At 36.9% G+C, this 21882-nt stretch overlaps 1 protein-coding gene across 3 annotated transcripts in view; it reads left to right on the top strand.

Annotated features, from left to right (window-relative positions):
- The window catches only part of GPR160 (G protein-coupled receptor 160), a 42525-nt gene that overhangs the window by 16897 nt on the left and 3746 nt on the right, over nucleotides 1-21882 (top strand). The window contains exons 1-2 of one of the 3 annotated variants that reach the window (XM_079155792.1): nucleotides 8578-8596; nucleotides 14811-14912. The gene's annotated coding sequence lies outside the window, so the exon portion shown is untranslated. Of the gene's footprint in view, nucleotides 1-8577; nucleotides 8597-10299; nucleotides 10368-14810; nucleotides 14913-21882 lie in introns of those variants that run through there. The other 2 variants (XM_079155791.1, XM_079155790.1) reach the window with 2 other exon arrangements.

The following is a 21882-nucleotide window of genomic DNA, read 5'->3' as shown; positions in this document are numbered from 1 at the left end:
TACAGCCAATAAAATCTCAAATATGGAAAAAAAAAAAAAGAGCCAGTCTTCAGAGATGTGTATATTTTCTGATCCTGAAGAAATAGCAACAAAATAAGCACTTGTTTATGGTCATAGCACAAGCTAGTATGGATCTGGGGTACTGTCTTCAAGGACTTATGGGAGAACTAGACCTTGTTTGATTGGCTGAGCTATTATAGATTATGTGTTGATGAAGAAGGATCCTCCCTTGGATGGCTGGCCTGGATCACATTCTTAACAATGACAAATAACCACGATTTTAGAAACCATGAACATCTGGGCATGAGCAGTGCCCTGGTGTTAGCCCTGATATTAAATCATACCTTAGCTGTGTTCAGAAACCAGGGACCAAGAGTGAGGTTTGAGGAGCTATTGAGCATGGATTTGTGACTTTCCAGGTCATTGTGTGCCTAAGCCTGTGTGAAATTATATATGTAATACATATATATATATGTTTTTGATATGTATACATACGTATCTCTGTGTGTCCTTCTCTATACACACACACATATATGTATGTTTCTGTCCCTGGGTACTGACACAGCACTCTTAAAATTCTTAAAGTTAGGGGTGCTGGGAAGATTCTTTTGTTCTGCCTTTGATCTTTGACCGAAGTTACTGACAAAGAGCTCCTAAGACTTGTAATTTCCTAAGTAATAGGAGTATCTGACACAGAGCTCCTAAATTCCTTGGAATTTCTTGGACAACAGGAGTGTCATTTGTTCTGAGGTGATGTTTCCTGGATAGCCTCAAATGGGGACTGGTTGTCAGGGTAGCCAATCCAATGATTTGAGTATTGGACCCTCAAGGGGCTCTTAAGAATCCCTTTTCCATATTTGCTTACTTCTTTAGTATATTTCTGTTCGTTGATATCAATCTTAAAATGGTACTGAATTACTAGTACAGGTAATGAACTTCTATCTTCCTTAATTCTAAAAGCATTGCACTTGTAGTAATTATCTGTCCCCACCAAAATTACGAAAAGGCGAATATATGCATAGAATTTGCAGTAAATAAGGTAGTTGCATTGTAAGGGAGGAGTATGTGAAAATATACATCACCAGAATATTAATTTGAAGCAAACATAGGCACTGAGTAAAAATTAATGTTAGCTATGGAAAAACAAATCATGTCAGTGTAACTTAATTTCATCAAGAACATTGTAAGGATCTGGAGGAAGCAAAGCACATGTATCTTAACTTTCTCATGCTGTTGATTTAATTAAAATAGCATCATCATTAAAAACTGAGGAAAACATAGCTGCTGTGGTACTATATTTGGTGGTGAGACGGTCATGCCAGAGCCATTATCAAGGATATTTTGCCAATGTGGGATAATTCTTAATCTTTCAGAAGTCAGTATGGGAACTGGTTAATCGATTTTAATGCATGACTGGTAATACATACGTTTGTTTGAATGCCAAAATATTGAAAACAGTTGTCAGATAACCTAGATAAATTGTGTGCTTCCAAATTTGACAAAGTCAGGGTTGGGATTGTGGCTCAGTGGTAGATCACTTGCCTAGCATGTATGAGGCATTGGATTTGATTCTCAGCACCACATACAAATAAATAAAATAAAGGTTCATCAACAACTAATAAAAATATTTAAAAAAAAAACAAATTTGACAAAGTCAAATGAAGGCTAATTAATTTTATAAGTAGGAAGTTCAAAGTAGAGAATGACTTAACTTTATGTCTGTTCCTGGCGGGGAAAAATCTCCTGGGCCATGGTAAAACCAAGCAGTTGCTCCATCACAACTATAATGCAGGTATATGCAGAATACCACATTTTATAAATCAGTGCTATGGTTACAAACTTTATATAAGGCTGAGAGCAGGCAAAAGATATAATGAAGTCATGTCATAATTTACAGTATTAAGACATAAGAACTATATTTAGCTTGAGGATATCCTACATAAGAATGATATTACAAAACTTATACATGGATCTCCAGGAGAGCAAGACAAATAAGTTTAAACATCTACTCAAGATCAAGCTGAAACACCTAGCACAGATAGTTACCCTATTTAAAAAACAACCAAGTAGATTTACTGTGGTTGGGTTATAATAGTCCTAATCACCCAGAGAATGAGTTTACATACTCAGGAGTAAGCAGATTGGAGTCAGGCAGGTGTAACAACTGGGAACTCGGATTCTGTGGAATTAGGGGGCATGTAAGTGTCCACAGGAGCCTAGGCAAGAAACTTGACAGAAATTAGGGACTGAGTGTCCCCTTTCCTAACTACAGTCAAGAACAAGGCTGGGAAAGATGGCATCCCTGGAATAAATAGGCTTCTGGAAGTTGTGGAGGCAGACGGAGCTTGTGGACAAGGACCTGAACCAAGCTGCTTCTGGGCCCAGGACTGGGTGTGCAGTCTTTGAGATACCACAGCTGAGCAGGAGCACAAAAGGCCATATTAAAGCCAGGAGGAAGGACTGAAAACTACTTAAGAAACCAGGAAGAGAAGACATAAATAAAAGAATCCAAAACTTAAGTGAGCTAGCAAGCCAGGAGCAGCGGCACATACCTGTAATCCTAAATTACTTGGGAGGCTGAGGCAGGAGGATCACAAGTTCAAGGCCAGCCTTGGAAATTTAGTGAGACCCTGTCTCAAAAATTTTAAAAGAGGCTTGGAGGTGGGTAGCTCAGAGTTCCTCTGAGTTAAGTGCCCAGTAGTGCACACGTGCCTACACACACACAGGCTAGCAAATCAAAATTTTATATGAAGAAAAATAGGAAGTTTAAAGGTTGTTCAACAAGCTAGACATGAAATCTGTAAATAAAATGGATGAATGGGTGGAATTTCTAGTAAAATAAGTATGTTTAGAATTTTTGAGAGGAGTTAAAACTTATAGTGGGTAAAAATTATGAAATAGAAGCAAGGAGGCTAGAGGAAGAAACCAATGAGAAACATCTAGTATTAAGTAGAATGGTCTAAAATGCTGTAGAAATAGACCAAATGTCTCAAATCCAGTATGAGTTCCTGAAAGAGCATTCCAGGTCTTTGGTGGCTCTGTACAGTAAGGACCTAGCTGGCGGCAGGTCATCACCACATGTATATCTTTCAAAGTTGCTCTTGCTGTTCCCAGGAAGTGGGTTGTACTTAACCCAGAAGTGGTTTATATCATACCTGCTCCCATCCTGTCGTTTAGACATTAGTCACATAGCCATACCTAACTGCAAGAGAGACTAGGAGAAATACAGGCCATCCAGGTGCCCAGGGAAAAGAACAACACAAATTTGGAGAACGATTAACAGTTCCTGTCGTATCTCCTAAGAAATAGCAATTAACATTGACAGCAGTTTTCTCATCAACAATAGAATTTAGAACATGAGAGTAGTTATCTTCAACTTAGAATTTAATACTAGCTAAGGAGTATTAGCTATCACTCAAGAATGAAGGTTGCTGGACATGGTGGCACACACTAGTAATCCCAGCAGCTTGGGAGGCTGAGACAGGAGGAATGAGAGTTCAAAGCCAGCTTCAGCAACTTAGTGAGGCCCTGTCTCTAAATAAAATATTTAAAAGGACTGGGGTGAGGCTCAATGGTTAAGCACCCCTGGGTTGAATCCTTGGTACCAAAAATAAAAACAAAAAAACACACAACTCCTTATGGGAAGAATTTGGTAATTTCTGACAAAGTTATATAAGCATTTGCCTTTGACCTAACAATCCTTCTAGTAATTACTCCTGTGGAAACACCTCTACAAATAATGAAGAATGCATATAGAAGGTTATTCATTGCTGTATCATTTGCAAATAGAAAAAAAAAAAAAACATTGGAAACAACCCAACATGCCCATCCACAAAACATTGGCCAAATAAGCTATACTATGTCCTTTTAAGGCAACAGATATCCATGAACAAAGATGAAGTGGTTTCTAGGATTTTTTTCAAGTGGGATGAAAAAGGAGTTATAGAAAAGTTTATCTGATGTGTGCTACCTTATGTAAAATGAAAGAGAAAATGAGCACACATATACTCAAATGTATTTTCTCCTTAGTTTTGCATAATTATGCCTAGGAACTATAAACCAAAACCAAAACCAAATAAGTAGGTAGATGAGAGTGAAAGAGGTCAGGATGGAAATGAAACTCTTGTGAATATACCTTTTTTATATAGGTTTGATTTCTAACCTTGTAAATATTTTACATACTCATTATATAAAATAAAATTTAAAATAAAATATCTTGATGTAGTAGCATACATCTGTAATCCCAGCCATTTGAGAGGCTGAGGCAGGAGGATTGCAAGTTCAAGCCCAGCCTGGGCAATTGGACCCTGTCTCCAAATAAAAATGCCCGAGGATAAAGCTCAGTGTTAGAACACTCACCTAGCATGTGTGAGGTCCTGGGTTCAATCACCCATACCTTAAAGGAAAATAAATCTTGCAGATCCTGTAGTTGAATATCCAAAGAATATAATCAAGAAAAATCAAGTTTTTATATTGAACTGATTAAATAACCACAAGGGAAAAAACAGGTAACTTTTTAGTGTAGTATTCAGACTGCACATTCTGAGAGAATTAGAGTCTAGGATAAAAAAGTGGATTACAAATGTTAGCCTTTGTTTACATAGATAGTTATTATCAATGGTATTGGTTAGAAACCAAAACTAGAATGTATGGTAGTGAGAACAAGTGAATCTGTATACTGCTGTAATTCCTGTGGGAGAAAGGAGATACAAATATGAAATGGGATAAGGTGAGAAAAAAGTCTGTGATTTTTAACTTTAAATTGGAGGTATCCATATGAACTCTTGATTTAAATATACACATATGTACATTTTTACATATCCATATATATAGGTATAAATATATACATATATATTTATAGACTGAGCATCTTTAATTTGAAATGCTGAAACTTTTTGAGTGTCAGTGTGACCCTGAAAGTGGAAAATTCCACACTTGACCTCATATGATGGTTCACAGTCAAAACACAGGTGTACTGAAAGTACAAAATTGCCTTCTGACTGTGTATTAGGTATATATACGAAACATAAATGAATGTTCCTCCTTTGAAGCATTTCAGATGAGGGACACTCAACCTGTATGTATATAGAATATATTAAAAGAATATAGACTCTAGCATGGCCCATTTAAAGGACCTAGACAAGAAGATACCCAGTAACAATGTGTGTACCTTGTGTCTATGTTCAAGTTTCTAAATACCATTTTTTACTAAAAGAAACTAGGTCTCCCTAAGAAAATGGTTCAGGGTCAGTAGAAGTACAGGGCACCAGAAGGTCAGCAAATGCTTGAAGACTGGGGTATGTCAGGGGGACTCAAGAGCCAGCCTGGAGGAACTCCAGCAGGACAAATCTGGGAAGTTTTGTTTTTGTTTTGTTTGAGGTGCCAGGAATCAAACCCAGGGCTCTTTCATGCTAGGTGAGCGCCCTGCCTCTCAACTACACCCCCAGCTGTGGGAAGTTTTAAGCATTCAAAAGAGCAGTGATAGCAGTGGATTGTAATACCTCCAATAAAAATAAATCAGTGAATCCATAATGTATTCCTAGGGTCCCGGGGTTGTGGGGCAGGGGGTTGTACCCTGCCAGTTTGTAAAAGCAAAATGAATCTTAGAATTAAAAAATCAGTTTTGTACCTCCCAGTGTGGTAACCGATTTAGGCAAAGCTGATAAATGCATGCTATAACTATCAGATAAAACTTTGTTGTGGAACAGGATGGTCTAATAGTCTCAAAATATTACTCAAGAGATTATTTGATTATAAAAAGGAAGCAGTACATCTACAATAGAGAAATATGGCACGTTTCCTTAATCAAATGATTTAACTTCACTTGAGACAGATGTAATGGAATATGTCATCTCAATAGTGTTCTTCCCAGAAATGTTTAATATTTAGGAAACAGACAAATCCAAATTGTATGCTAGTGTATGAGATACCTGACCTAGACTCTTCAACACTTTTGGTGTCATGAAAAATCAAAAAAAAAAAATCTAAATTAAAGGAAACTAAAATAAGACATGACAAATGTATAATCCTCAATTGAATCTTGGATTTTAAAAAAGTTCTACAAAGGAGAACATTGGGACAATTAGTGAAATTTTTATATGGTCTATGTACTAGATAGTATTTTATGTTACTGTTTAATTTCCTGGGTAAAGTAATGCTATTGTAGTTATTACTAAAATGACTCATTATAAATTTAAAATCTATTTTCAAGCAGTGGGAAAATATAGGGATAAAATGAAGCCTTCTAAGACCATACTCCATAGGATAGCCATTATTAACACTTTGGTTATATCCAGTCTACATATAATGAAATAAAATTGTACCCCTACATAGTTTTTTATTTTTTCTTTTTGTTCCAGATTATCAACAGTTCTCTATTGCATTAAGCAGTTCTCAAAGACAGTTTATAATGGCTCTGAACAATTTTTTTAATTTTTAAAAATTTTTTCATTTGTTTCAATTAGTTACACATGACACTATAATGTACTTTGTTACATCATATTTAATGGATTATAATTTCTCATTCTTCTGGTTATACATGATGTAGAATTCCATTGGTCATATAGTTATATATGCACATGGGGTAATACTGTCTGATTCATTCTGTCCTTCCTGTTCCCATACCCACTATCTTCCCTTCAGTCATCTCTACCTAATCTAAAGTAACTCTGTTTTTCCCTAGATGCCCCCCCCCCATCGTGAGTTAGCATCTGCATATCAGAGAAAACATTTAGCTTTTGGTTTTTTGAGATTCACATATTTCCCTTAGCATGTTATCCTCCAGCTTCATCATTCCAAGGCCAACATCATTCTAAATGGAGAAAAAAGCATTCCCTCTGAAAACTGAAACAAGACAAGGATTCCCTCTTTCACTATACTACTATTCAGCATCATCCTTGAAACTCTAGCCAGAGCAATTAGCAGGAGAAAGAAATTAAAGGGATACAAATAGGAAAAGAAGAATTCAAACTATTACAATTTGCTGATGATGTTATTCTATATTTAGAAGAGCCAAAAAATTCCATCAGAAAACTTCTAAAATGCAAATGAATTCAGCAAAGTAGCAGGATATAAAATCAACACCCATAAATCAAAAGCATTCCTATACATCTGTGACAAATCTACTGAAAGAGAAATTAGGAAAACTACTCATTCACAGTAGCTTCAAAAAAATTAAAATAAAATACTTGGGAATCTAACAAAAGAGGTGAAAGACTTCTACAATGAAAACTACAGAACACTGAAGAAAGAAATTGAAGAAGACTTCAGAAGATGGAAAGACCTCCCATGCTCCTGGATAGGCAAAATTAATATTATCAAAATAGCCATACTACCTAAAGCACTATACAGATTTAATGCAGTTCCAATTAAAAATCCCAATGACATTCTTCATAGAATTAGAAAAAGCAGTCATGAAATTCATTTGGAAAAATTTAAAACCTAGAATAACCAAAGCAATCCTTAGCAAGAAAAATGAAGCAGGAAGCATCACAATACCAGATCTTAAACTATACTTCAGAGCCATAGTAACAAAAGCAGCACAGTATTGGCACTAAAACAGACATATAAACCAGTGGTACGAAATAGAAGACACAGAAACAAACCCACATAAATACATTATCTCATACTAGACAAAGGTACCAAAAACATACACTGGAGAAAAGATAGCTTATTCAATAAATGGTGCTGGGAAGATTGGAAATCCACATGTAACAAAATGAAATTAAACCTCTGTCTCTTACCCTGCGTGAAACTCAGCTCACAATGGATCAAAGACTTAGGCACCAGACCAGAGACCCTGCACCTAATAGAAGAAAAAGTAGGCCCAAATCTTCACATTGGCTTAGGATCAGAACAATTTCTTAGTATATTGTTTTATGAAATCATTGCCATATTTCATCCAGTCTGACATTCCATCAATTATAAGACATCATTTTATTACCTCTAAAAGGAAAACTATCTTGCTAAATTAAGATGCAATATTTTTTATTTAGAATTATCTTACAAAAATGCTTTTTTTGACTTTAGTCATGATTTTTGTTGTATCGCTTATTTGCATAATATGTGCATACAAATTTGTCATTTTTTTTATTTTTTAGTTGTAGATGAACATTTTTATTTACTTATTTTTATGTGGTGCTGAGGCTTGAACCCAGTGTTTTAGCATGTGCAAGGCAAGCACTATTACCACTGAGCTACAGCCCCAGCCCTGTCATGTTATTTTTATGCATATAATATGTGCATAATTAGAAAGATAGTAGAACAAATTGGTTAATGATTCCTAAAACTTCTTCACCCTGAATGTCCAACTTTTCTGAATTGCTTTTCAATTTAATCTTCAGTACCTGTTTTTCCCCACAATATCATCCTCTGTGCATCAAAAACATTAATAGGATTAAGGAATGTTCTACTGTCTTTAAGTTTTCTATTTTAAGTGGACAGATCATATGATATATGAGTTCTATTCCCATAAAGCATTTTTTTTTTTGTTTTTTGCAGTACTGGGGATCGAACTCAGGGCCTTGTGCTTGCAAGGCAAGCACTCTACCAGCTGAGCTATCTCCCCAGCCCCCATAAAGCTTTTAAAGAAAAAAAGGTATACTCTATTTTTATGTCTGGTATCCATGTCGCAAATTCTTTTTTTTTTTTTTTTTTTTTTTTTGTATTTTTTTGGTTGTCAATGGATTTTCATTTATTTATTTATTTATTTATTTATATGTGGTGCTGAGAATTGAACCCAGGTCCCACACATGCGAGGTAAGAGCTCTACCACTAAGCTACAACCCCAGCCCTATGTCACAAATTCTTATGCTGATGCTTTCCTGAGCTTATCAGAAAGTACCAGCAGAGATTCTCAGATGGCAAATGACTCCTTAAATGGTAGTTAACCAAAATATTGAGTGCTTACATTACCCCATGATGCCACCAGGAGTAACCACTGAATTGTCTCCCACATGGGTTGACAGCTGCTTCACAGCCACTGTCTGGCTAACTGTGATCTTAAGATTTGTCATCAGCATCCTGACTAGAGATATAAAGTAGGTAAAATATAGTTTTTGTTTTAAAGTAAAATTTTCTTTTTATTAATAGATGTATTTTATTTTTTATCTGAGGAACAAAAGCATACTATATATTTACTAGTTGGCCATAAGGCTTATTCCAGGAACCCTGGGGGAAAGCCATTTCTCCCTCTACACCCCACAGGCAACTTAGGCTCCTTTAGCTGATTCTTTCGGTATCTACTGTATTTCTGGTAACATGCTTATATTGCTTATATTTTTCATTTTAAAGCATTATCTGTAGACTTCCTAAAAAGACAATGATTATTTAGGACCTTCCTTTTCAGGCAACCACCACCACCACAACTGTACCCATGAACCCCTGCAGCCACTAAAACTGTAATTTTAGTTAGATCAGTATTCATTGTTGACATACTGTGACTACAATATCTAGCCGATAGCTGACCAAAGGTGTGTACTACAATTACATGTCCTTTCCTCAACAACCTTTTTGGTTGTCCTAATAGTTGTCTTTATTTTTTTCTGTATACTTTCCTATGACACATAATAATGCTTTGGTCAGCAGAGGATTGCATTTACAATGGTGAATCCTGTACAGTATCACCTAGTCACATCATGGCCATCTTAGTTTGTAAACTCTGATGCTCGCACAATGAAATTATCCAGCGATACATTTGTCAGAATGTATACCATTGTTAAGTCACATACGGCTGTACTTATTCAACCACAAATTTTACTTTTGGTAAATTTCTTTTATTTCTTCCATAGTCATGTACACAACTCTAATTTAGATTGTCTCTTAGATCTGGTGCATAATCTTCCACCTCGGGATCCTTCTTCCTGTCTTCTGGTGCATCTTATTTCGTGGATCCCAGTTCTTTCTCTTTCTTAGTTTATTCTCTCATTTTGACGGAACATGTTTCATTGACCTCCTAAGAAGTTTGTGTGAGGAAAGGAGTTTCTCAACATGTGGTTTTATTTTGTATCTACACTTATTTTATATTTACTCTATCCCATTTGGCTTGGGATAGAATTCCATTTTGGAATTTTCTTTTTTATTAAAGACTTAAAAACTTTTTAAGGGAAACTAAATATTTACTGTCAGTGCTATAATTGACAGAGATACCACTTTGAGGTAACATGTTTACCTCAAAAATTTTCTCCTTTTTTGTTGTATTTAATTTTTTTATATTTAGTTTTTTTGAAAATACATTGGTTAGAATTTTAATAGAAAAAAATAAACACAGGCATGCCTCATTTTATTGTGCTTTGGTTTATTGTGCTTTACAGTTACTGCATGTTTCATAGTTTGAAGATTCGTGGCAAACCTGCAAGCAAATCTCAAAGGTGCCACTCTCTACTTCGTGTCTATGTAACATTTTGGTAATTCTTGCAGTATTTCAAGCTCTTTTGTTATTATATTTATTATGATGTGTGATCAGTGATCTTTGATGTTAATATTGTAATTAATTCTTTTGGTGGTACCATGAGCTATGCCCACATAAAATGCTGAACCTAATAAATGTGTGTTCAGACTGCTGCATCAATTGCTGTCCTCAGTTCTCTTCTTCTTAGGTCTCCCTATTTCCTGAGACACAACAATAGTGAAATTGAACCTTACAAGTATTCAAGTAAAAGGAAAAATTGAAAGTCTCTCACGTTAAACTATTAATTGAAATGATCAATTTTAAGAGTAGTAGTCTTTCCTTTGCTGTAACAGGATACCTGAGGTTGGGGACTTTATAAAAGAAAGTAGGTTTATTTAGCACTGTTTTGGAGGCTGAAAGTGCAAGGCTGAGTGGCCTCCATTTGTTTAGCCTCTGGTAAAGGCTTGTTGTGAATGGCACAATGGTAAGAATGTGTACAAAAGAAATCACATGGTAAGAAAGAAAGCAAGAGAGATTCAGGAGCTGGGCTTGCACTTTTTATTACAACCCTCTGACAGGAGGCCTCACCAGGTTCCCTTGAGAACTTTGGCAATCCCTTCTGAGGGCAGTGTCCCCAGCAGCCTTCTGCCCCACCTCTTAAAGGTCCTGCCACCTCAGTACCCCCTCACTGGAGACCAAGCCCACAGCACATGAACCTTTGGGAGACCTACCCTAACCACAGTAAGAAGACATGTCACAGGCAGAAGGTCATGTAAAGATGGAGGTAGAGAATGGCTTTTTCTTGCAGTAGGCCAAGGAATGCCAGGAGCCACCAGAAGCTGGAAGAGGCAAAGAAAGACTGTCCTCTAGAGACTTCAAAGAAAGGATGGCTCTGCTGACATCTTGATTTCAGAATTCTTCCTGCCAAAACAGAGAATAAATTTATGTTGCTTTAAGCCATCTAGTTTAAATTTACTCCGAGTCGTAATCGGTTATGGCAGCACTAGGAAGCTAATATACCTAATCCGGCTTGCAAAGATAGTCTCTGTTTTCCTTGGATATGGTGGTGCATGCCTGTAGTCCCAGCAACTTGGGAGGCTGAGGCAGAAGGATCGCAAGTTCCAGGCCAGCCTGGGAAACTTAGCAAGATCTGTCTCAAAAAATAAAAAGGACTGGGGATGTTGCTCAGTGGCAAAGAGCCCCTGAGTTCAACCCCGAGTTCCTCATCCTCCCATGCACCCCTTAGGTAAGGGCCCAGATGTGGTCATTCCTCTTTCTTGCCAACACCTTTATTGCCAGTCTTCAGATTAGTGGATATGCATAGATCTCCTTGTGATTTTCATTTGCATTCCCCAGCATGTCGGTTCAAATCTTTTGCCATTGTTCTCAGGGTCTAAATGTCTTATTGAGTTACAAGAGCCATTTTATATTCTGGTTCCTAGTCATTTATCAGATATTTATTGTGAATATATTTTCTTAGTGTGTAGTTTGTCTTTCCACTTTCTTTATCATGCTTTCAAAGAGAAGTGTGTTTTTTATGGAGTCAAATTCATCCGTGCATGTGCATGTGTGTGTAATGAGGTCATCTCTTTAATTTTTGTAATTTGGCTAGGAGTTTAACACTTTCATATTTTTCCCTCAACAAACCAATTTTGTCTCTGATTTTTTTCTGTTTTTCCATTGTTGTTTTTTTAATTTCATTGCATTCTGCTCTATATTGTGTCCTTCCTTCAGCCTATTTTAGGTTTGATTCACTCTTTTCCTTAAGATTTAAACTTAGGTCATTGAATTGAGATTCTTTTCTAATATAGGCAAATGTGAAAATCTGAAGGAAATGTGAAAGCAATGATTAAAATTGAATATTTTTATCAATTTTCTTATATTTGTATTGCTGCTTATAAAGTTATTTTTCTTCTATGAATTTTAAATTATGATTATGTAAATAATGCTTGAGGTTAAAAGAAAGACATTTCAGACAAGATTGGGCATGTTCAGGGTGATAAGGTCCTTAACTGAAAACAAAAAAAAACAACAACAACAAAAAACATTTTAAAGGACAGAGAGAATGGCAAGGAATTGTATTAGGATAAGCCATAACAAATAATCACAAAATCTTGTGACTTAAACAGAGAATTATTCTTGCTTATACACAGTTTTGCTCCACAGTCATTCAAGGACCCATCTGAACTGTACCTTCTGGAATGTGTGGTCTGTCTACTCTGTATGGCGGGGAGCAAGGACACTGAAGGGCATCTCATTTGCAGTTAAATGCTTTGGTCACAGGAGTCACCTAACCGTAGGGATCAGCACTGTAATTCACTTCAGAGAAGAAAAGTGAAAATTACCTGTCCCATATACTGAGATGACCCCTACTTGCTGTCTTCTGCCTGGCCTCACTGACCTTCCTTGTGGACAGTCTTACGTTTGGTTTGGTGGAAATGACTCCTGTGGTCTGATGGATCATTAACTAATTCTTGGTTGTGTTCTAACTTTGCCACTCCTTTATCAGATTTTCATTATGTAAATAAGATTTGGGAAAGGGCAAATCAAGAATCCCTTGCTAATTGTCTTAAAAACATGCAAGGCAAGCACTCTACCAACTGAGCTATATCCCCAGCCCCAATAATTTGCCTGTTTTTTTTTTTTTTTTTTTTTTTTCAGCAGTGCTGGGGTTTGAACACAGGGCCTTGTGCTTGCAAGGCAAGCACTCTACTGATTGAGCTATCTCCCCAGCCCCAAATTTCTTCTTCAAACCTTCTTATAGAATACCTCCAGAAAGATGTACAAGTAACTAATTACAGTGATTTTATCTATGAAAGGAACCTGGGCGGGATAGCCAATGGGCAGGATGGAGGAGTTGGTAATGAGTAGGATAGGTAATTTTCAATGTATATATTTTTTGTGATTCCAGTTTTGTACCATGTAAATTATATAACCTTTTATTCAAGGTTGTTTCCTATATTTTCTTAATTTTCTATACTGGATGTTTAACCATGTAAACAAATGAATACAAAGTTTCTTGAGTTATCAGAGTTGAATAATTTTTTTCCCACTGAATTTGGAAATACAACATCAGGCAAGAACCACATTTTGAAGAGTTTATATTTAGAGGAATAAAATTGTTATCCAGATTGATAGTCGTGGTCCTCCTTGGGTATCAGTAATTAACGTAATCATGCCAGTTTGGATGGTACTTTTATAGAAAGCTCATTCACATATATAAATTGGGTTCTTTTGACATTTCCAGTTGTGAGTTGGTCCCTGATTGTGTCTTACTAGAGAGCATAAGCTTTTAAATCAGACCCAAGGGAGAACTTCAGCTCCAATACTTACCAGTCATGGGACTTGGGGGAAATGTGTATACTAACCCCAGGCCGTTTCTTCCTGGGGGGAAATAGGCTTTTCATGATTGTTCTCAGGACTAAATGAAAGATACATAAAACCCCTGAAAGGCTCACTGTATTAATTTTTCCCACAGGCTCTTTTCACTTATCAGGTTCACAAATACAGGGATAGCACTAGCTCCATTTTCTACACAGCAGCTGATCTGTCCTGTTTAATGCACATGGCTTCATTAAACTTTTCTTAGATAAAATATGAGATTATGTAGCAGTTTTTTGACTACAGTAATACTTGAAGTCATTAACCTTTTTTTATTCTCTAGCCCTCATGAATGTACAGAGAACTTTCCAGAAGCTACGCAATATGTGTGATCTCAAATGATGACATGTAAACGAGAATTCTGCTGTCTGCTAGTAAGGCAGACACTAAAGCAATATGTGAAGTGTGAAATTATGCCACTTTGTTCGCTACATTTTTCTTGTTGGGGAAAATATAGTAAATTTTCATTTAAAAAACTTTTACGACAGCATGCAGCAAGTATCAAAGAATTTTGAAGTGAAACAGAACTGCTGGCTTACCTGGAGTCTGTGGGCGAAATCTGACATGTAAAGCAAGATTTCTTTATATAGATGCCATGCTATATGTACCCATTTCTCAGAGTGTTTGGTGAACTTTCAATCTAAATGTTCTCTTTCTCCTTTTTGTTGGAAAGAAACTAAGAACATAAGCAGTTAAAGACTATAATCCCTTGCAAGGTTAAAGTTTTTCTCAGGGGTCTGGAACCAGTTACACTAGATGGACTACATTTATTGAGATAGCTATTGTCTGTAATCCTAGAAATTTGGGAGGCTTGGCAGGAGTATTGCAAGTTTGAGGCCAGCTTCAGCTATTTACTGAAGTCCTAAGCAATTTAGTGAGACCCTATCTCAAAAAATTTAAAAAGGGAGGGCTGGGGGTGAGGCTCAGTGGTGAAGCAACCCTGGGTTCAATCCCCAGTACCTGCCCTCCCCCTCCCCCCCATCCCCACACCTGCCTTGCCAAATGGCTGTTAATGGTTGTTTTGTTTTCTGTTTTCACACAGGGCTAACTCACATAACTCGCATATTGGTATAGCACAATGAATTCAAGGAACCAATAGTAACATAAACTAGGAAGACCATCAGTCAAGAAGACCCCCCAGAGAGTAAGTATGGTGTGATAAGAATGAACAGGGTTACAGACAGAAAAGTGGGACTGGATCAGTGAAAAGAAGTCATGGTTTCCCAGAGTCTAATCCTTCCAAACCGAGCCAGGGCATGCAGCAAGCCCAGAGAAGAGACAAGATGCCTTTAAGACTTCTGCATTAACTTTTTAGGCGGCATATGAGTTGATTCAAATATAGGTTAAAATCATACTGGAAAAGAACCCTATTTTAAAGATTTCTGTATCCCTGTAGTTTCTATGAACATTTTTCATGGGAAAATTAAGGATGGGTAGCTTACTAAAGAATTTTTGTCTTGTTCTGGAAGTCAGTTTATAGAACAAAAATTGAAATTTTCAATGCTTTTAGTGGTTTTGGAGAACTGGGGTGTGTATATATATATATATATATATATATATATATATATATATATATATATATAAATAAAACTGGCCTCATTCAAGAAAATTTTGATTGCTTTCTGAGATTCTGGTAAAATGACCCAATTTCATTTTCTTTTTTTAAAATTTATTTTTATTGTAAACAAATGGGATACATCTTGTTTCTCTGTACATGAAGTAGAGGCATACCATTTGTGTAATCATACATTTACCTAGGGTAATAGTTTTTGATTCATTCTGTTATTTTTTTCTTCCCCCCCACCCCTCTTATACCTGTATAGAGTCCTTCCTTCCTCCATTCTTGCCCCCTTCCTACCCCCTGTATGTGTCATCATCCACTTATCAGTGAGATCATTCGTCCTTTCGTTTTTTTTGAGATTGGCTTATCTCACTTAGCATGATATTCTCCAATTTCATCCATTTGCCTGCAAATGCCATAATTTTATTATTCTTTATGGCTGAATAATATTCCATTGTATGTATATACCACAGTTTCTTTATCCATTCATCAATTGAGGAGCATCTAGGTTGGTTCCACAATCTGGCTATTATGAATTGAGCAGCTATGAACATTATTGTGGCTGTATCTCTGTAGTATGCTGATTTTAAGTCCTTTGGGTGTAGGCCAAGGAGTGGGATAGCTGGGTCAAATGGTGGTTCCATTCCAAGTTTTCTAAGGAATCTCCACACTGCCTTCCAGAGTGGCTGCACTAATTTGCAGCCCCACCAGCAATGTATGAGTGTACCTTTTTCCCCACATCCTCTCCAACACCTATTGTTGCTTGTATTCTTGATAATCGCCATTCTAATTGGGGTGAGATGGAACCTTAGTGTAGTTTTGATTTGCATTTCTCTTATTACTAAAGATGTTGAACATTTTTTCATATGTTTGTTGATTGCTTGTATATCTTCTTCTGTGAAGTGTCTGTTCATATCCTTAGCCCATTTGTTGATTGGGTTATTTGTATTCTTTGTGTAGAGTTTTTTGAGTTCTTTATATATTCTGGAAATTAGTGCTGTATCTGATGTATGAGTGGCAAAGATATTCTCCCACTCTGTAGGCTCTCTCTTTGCATTGCTGATAGTTTCCTTTGCTGAGAGAAAGCTATTTAGTTTGAATCTATCCCAGTTATTGATTCTTGCTTTTATTTCTTGTGCTATGGGAGTCCTGTTAAGGAAGTCTGATCCTAAGCCAACAAGTTGAAGATTTGGACCTACTTTTTCTTCTATAAGATACAGGGTCTCTGGTCTGATTTCAAGGTCCTTGATCCATTGTGAGTTGATTTTTGTGCAGGGTGAGAGATATGGGTTTAGTTTCACTCTGTTGCATATGGATTTCCAGTTTTCCCAGCACCATTTGTTGAAGAGGCTATCTTTTCTCCATTGCATAGTTTTGGCACCTTTGTCTAGTATGAGAAAATTGTATTTATTTGGGTTTGTGTCCATGTCCTCTATTCTGTACCATTGATCTACCTTCTATTTTGGTGCCAGTACCATGCCATTTTTGTTACTGTTGCTTTGTAGTATAGTTGAAGGTCTGTTATTATGATACCCCCTGCTTCACTCTTCCTGCTAAGGATTGCTTTAGGTATTACAGAATTTCTTTTTCTTTTAGATGAATTTCATGATTTTTTTTGCTCTATTTCTGTAAGGTACATCATTGGGATTTTAATTGGAATTGCATTGAATCAGTATAGAACTTTCGGTAGTATGGCCATTTTGACAATATTAGTTCTGCCTATCCAAGAACATGGGAGATCATTCCATCGTCTCAGGTTTTCTTTAATTTCTTTCTTTAGTGTTCTGTAGTTCTCATTGTAGAGGTCTTTCACCTCTTTTGTTAGATTGATTCCCAAGTATTTTATTTTTTTGAAGCTATTGTGAATGGGGTAGTTTTCCTAACTTCTTTTTCTGAAGGTTCATCACTTATGTATAAAAATGCATTGGATTTATGAGCATTAATCTTATATCCTGCTACTTTACTGAATTCACTTATGAGTTCTAAAAGTTTTCTGGTGGAATTTTCTGGTTGCTCTAAATATATAATCATGTCATCAGCAAATAGGGATAGTTTGAGTTCTTCTTTTCCTATTCATATCCCTTTAATTTCCTTGGTCTGTCTAATTGCTCTGGCTAGGTTTTCGAGGACAGTGTTGAATAGAAGTGATGAAAGAGGGCATCCCTGCCTTGTTCCAGTTTTTAGGGGGAACGCTTTCAGTTTTTCACCATTTAGAACGATATTGGCCATGGGCTTAGCATAGATGGCCTTTACAATGTTAAGGAATGTTCCCACTATCCCAATTTTTTCTAGTGTTTTGAGCATGAAGGGATGCTGTATTTTATCAAATGCTTTTTCTGCATCTATTGAAATAATCATGTGATTCTTGACTTGAAGTCTATTGATATGATGAATTACATTTATTGATTTCCAGTTGTTGAACCAACCTTGTATCCCTGGGATAAAACCCACTTGATCGCAGTGCACTATCTTTTTAATATATTTTTGTATGCAATTTGCTAATATTTTGTTCAGAATTTTTGCATCTATGTTCATTAAGGATATTGGTCTGAAATTTTCTTTCCTTGATATGTCTCTTTCTGGTTTAGGTATCAGGGTGATATTGGCTTCATAGAATGAGTTTGGGAGGGTTCCCTCCTCTTCTATTTCATGAAATACTTTGAGAAGTATTAGAATGAGCTCTTCTTTAAAGGTTTTGTAGAACTAGGCTGAGAACCCATCTGGTCCTGGACTTTACTTTGTTGGTAGGCTTTTGATGACTTCTATTTCATTACTTGAAATTGATCTATTTAAATTGTGTATGTCCTCCTCGTTCAGTTTAGGTAATTCATATATCTCTAGAAACCTGTTGATGTCTTCGAGATATTCTATTTTGTTGGAGTATAGATTTTCAAAATAGCTTCTAATTATATTTTCTATTTCGCTCGTGTCTATTGTGATATTTCCTTGTTCATTCTGAATTTTAGTAATTTGGGTTTTCTCTCTTCTTCTCTTTGCTAGTGTGGCTAAGGGTTTATCAATTTTGTTTATTTTTTCAAAGAACCAACTATTTATTTTGTCAATTTTTTTGTTTCAATTTTGTTAATTTCAGCTCTGATTTTAACTATTTCCTGTCTTCTACTACTTTTGGTGTTGCTCTGTTCTTCTTTTTCTAGGGCTTTGAGCTGTAGTGTTAGGTCATTTATTTGTTGATCTTTTCTTCTTTTATTGAATGCACTCCTGAAATAAACTTTCCTCTAAGAACTGCTTTCATAGTGTCCCAGAGATTTTGATATGTTGTTTCTTTGTTCTCATTTACCTCTAAGAATTTTTTAACTTCCTTCCTGATATCTTGTTATCCATTCATCATACAATAGCGTATTATTTAATCTCCAGGTGTTGGAGTAGTTTCTGGTTTTTACTCTGTCATTTATTTCTAATTTCAATTCATTATGATCTGATAGAATACAGATGTTATCTCTATCTTCTTGTATTTGCTAACAGTAGCTTTGTGGCATAAAATATGGTCTATTTTAGAGAAAGATCCATGTGCTGCTGAGAAGAAAGTGTATTCGCTCTTGGTTGGATGGTATATTCTATAAATGTCCATTAAGTCTAAATTATTGATTGTGTTATTGAGATCTATAGTTTCTTTGTTCAATTTTTGTTTGGAGGATCCAGTGGTGAGAGAGATGTGTTAAAATCACCTAGTATTATTGTGTTGTGGTCTATTTGATTTCTGGAATTGAGAAGGATTTGTTTGACGTACATGAACGAGCCAATGTTTGGGGCATAGATATTTATGATTGTTATGTCTTGCTGATTTATGCTTCCCTTAAGCAGTATGAAATGTCCTCCTTTATCCCTTCTGACTAACTTTGGCTTGAAGTCCACATTATCTGAAATGAGGATGGATACTCTGGCTTTTTTGCTGTGTCCATGTGCATGGTATGTTTTTCCCCATCTTTTCACCTTTAGTCTGTGGGTATCTCTTTCTATGAGATGAGTCTCTTGCAGGCAGCATATTGTTGGTCTTTCTTTTTAATCCAATCTGCCAGTCTGTCTTGGTCCCCAGGCTCTCAATACCTCCTCTTCTTGGCTCCTGGGTCTTGTCAAAGGTCCTCTAGCCTCCTGAAGGTGTCTCAGGAAGGGAGTTGCCCTACCAATGATTATGGCCACGCCCTCAGGAGTAATTCAGATGCCTGCACCAGCCTGTAAAGAAGCCTCTGGCTAACTCTGTGATGGCAACAAACCTCGGGGTGGTGGTCGGGCGGGGTTGTTCAGTGATGTCGTCTGTCTTTGGCCTGGCGTTTGGGCGGGTTGGCTACCCGCCACCCAGCTCTGCAAGACGGGCGTGTTGGGTGCCTGCCTGCTACCTCTGCAATGCAAGCGGCCTGACTCACCCGCCAGCTTGCTCCGTGACTGCGACCAACCAGTGATGGCACCAACCTAGGTGCAGGGGTCAGGCGGGGTCACTCAGTTATGACGTCTGTCCTTGGCCTGCTGGCTGGGCGGGTTAGCTGCCTGCCACCTATCTCAGCAATGTAGGCGGCCTGACTCACCTGCCCACTCGCTCCGTGACTGCCCCAATTTCATTTTCTAGGGTACTTCCTTCCTTTTGGTTGCTTTTCATTACCTCCAGCTATATATCTTCCCTGAACCTTATTTTTCTTTTAGCTTTATGATTCCATTATGTATTCTGTTAGGCTTTTCTTTCATCCAGGTCTCTTCTGCAGAGGCTCTTGGGTAAGTGCCTTGGTGGCCATAGCTGATCCTCCTCCTCTGCAGACCTTCCTGAGCCCCTAGGACACTGAGGTTCTACAGGCACTAGCCAGCTTTTCTAGACTTCCAGTGGACTCCACCTGAGTCAAAGATGAAATGGAAACTCGGGAACCAGCCTTTGGATGGTGTCTACTTAGCTTTACTTGTTTTATTTTGGAATAGAAGCTATAAAGAAAAAAAAAATCACATAATACAGATCATTTTTTTAATTTCTCTTAAACATGGGTCTCTATAAATATGAACCTATAGCATTTCCCTTCCTCAGTCCCATTTTAAACCAACGTTGACTGGTTTAAAACAAAGCTTGCTTTTTCCTTTAGTCCAAGGACTTCACATGTTGGTCATTCCACCTAAGCTTCTTATTCAAGCAACACCACTTGCGAGGCCAATGGCATTTGCCAAGTTGTCATGAGTATAGGAAAGTACTAGCTTGACTGGTTCTTTTGCACTTTTATTACATGTATATGTGCGTGTGCGGATGGATCATTTGTATACCTTAAATGGAGAGTTTATGACAATAGATTTATGGCCCTGGGAGTAAGGATTCAATCTGTCCACAGACCTGACAGCCTTCTCTTGCTGATTTCTTTACCTTCAAGCTTTTCACTACTTCCTTGGAATTATTTAATCATCAGTGATCTGCTTTTAGGCAAATTCAGTTCTTTGTGTAAAATTTAGGAAATACAGAAAATGTACAAGCATAATTCTACCATATTAATAACTTAATGGGTGCTTTCTTTTAGACTTTTTTAGCATATATATTTCTTACAAGAATTAGATTATGTATTGCTGCATAATTTTATAATCTGCATTTAACTTAACATTGTTTTATGAATTTTATGAAGACATGTTTTTGTTTTTTGGTTTTTTTGTGTGTGGTGCTGGGGATTGAACGCAGGACCTTGTGCATATGAGGCAAGCACTCTACCAAGTGAGCTGTATCCCCAGCCCCCGAAGACATGTTTTTAACAGTTAAATTCAAAGGCTTAAAATTGAACAAGTATAGAAAAGGTAGTTTTCAGTAGAAAACTAAATCTTCCTTCTTTATAGAGGGAAATTTTTTGTGTGTGGGAGTTTGTTGTTTCATTTTTTGCAGTACTAGGGATTGAACCCAGGGTTGCTCCACCACTGAACTACATCCCCGGCCCTTTTTATTTTTTGTCTTGAGACAGGGGCTTGCTGAGTTGCCATCCTCCTACCTTAGCCACCCAAGGAGCTGGGATTATTGACGTGCACTACCACAGCAGGCTGGGACGTGTTCTTAATTGCTACATAATTGTATATCATAATATTACTTTTAACCAGGCTCGAGTTGTTAATATTTGTGGGTAGATTTGTTCTTACTGTTTGAGTTTGGTTGGGTTCTTGGGGTGGGAATTTGCTCTTTACATAGTGATTGAACAGTATCGCAAAAATACCTTTGAGTCAACTTTTTTTTCCCCCCTTGAATCTCCTTTCTTCCATCCTTTCCTGACTTCATCATCCTTTCTTGCTTTCAAATGCAGATTGCATTTTCCTACCACTTCTTAAGGTTCTCAGGTATCTATGTTGGGTCTTATTCTTTTCCCTTTATTTTCTCTTTTTTTTTTTTTTTTTTTTTTTTTTTTTTTTTTTGGTACTGGGGATCGAACTCAGGGCCTTGTGCTTGCAAGGCAAGCACTCTACCTGCTGAGCTATCTCCCAGCCCCTCCCTTTATTTTCATCAGGGCCAAACCTGAAAGATCATATCCAGAAGATATCTTTCTTTTCTTTTCACATGTTCCCATTATTTTCAGCTGAACCATCTGTATTT

This window comes from Sciurus vulgaris (genome assembly GCF_902686455.1).
Source record: "Sciurus vulgaris genome assembly, chromosome: 10".
In the NCBI taxonomy this organism is placed as follows: Eukaryota; Metazoa; Chordata; class Mammalia; order Rodentia; family Sciuridae; genus Sciurus; species Sciurus vulgaris.
The sequence above is the reverse complement of the archived record's forward strand: the minus strand, read 5'-3'. Positions and strand labels throughout refer to the sequence as shown.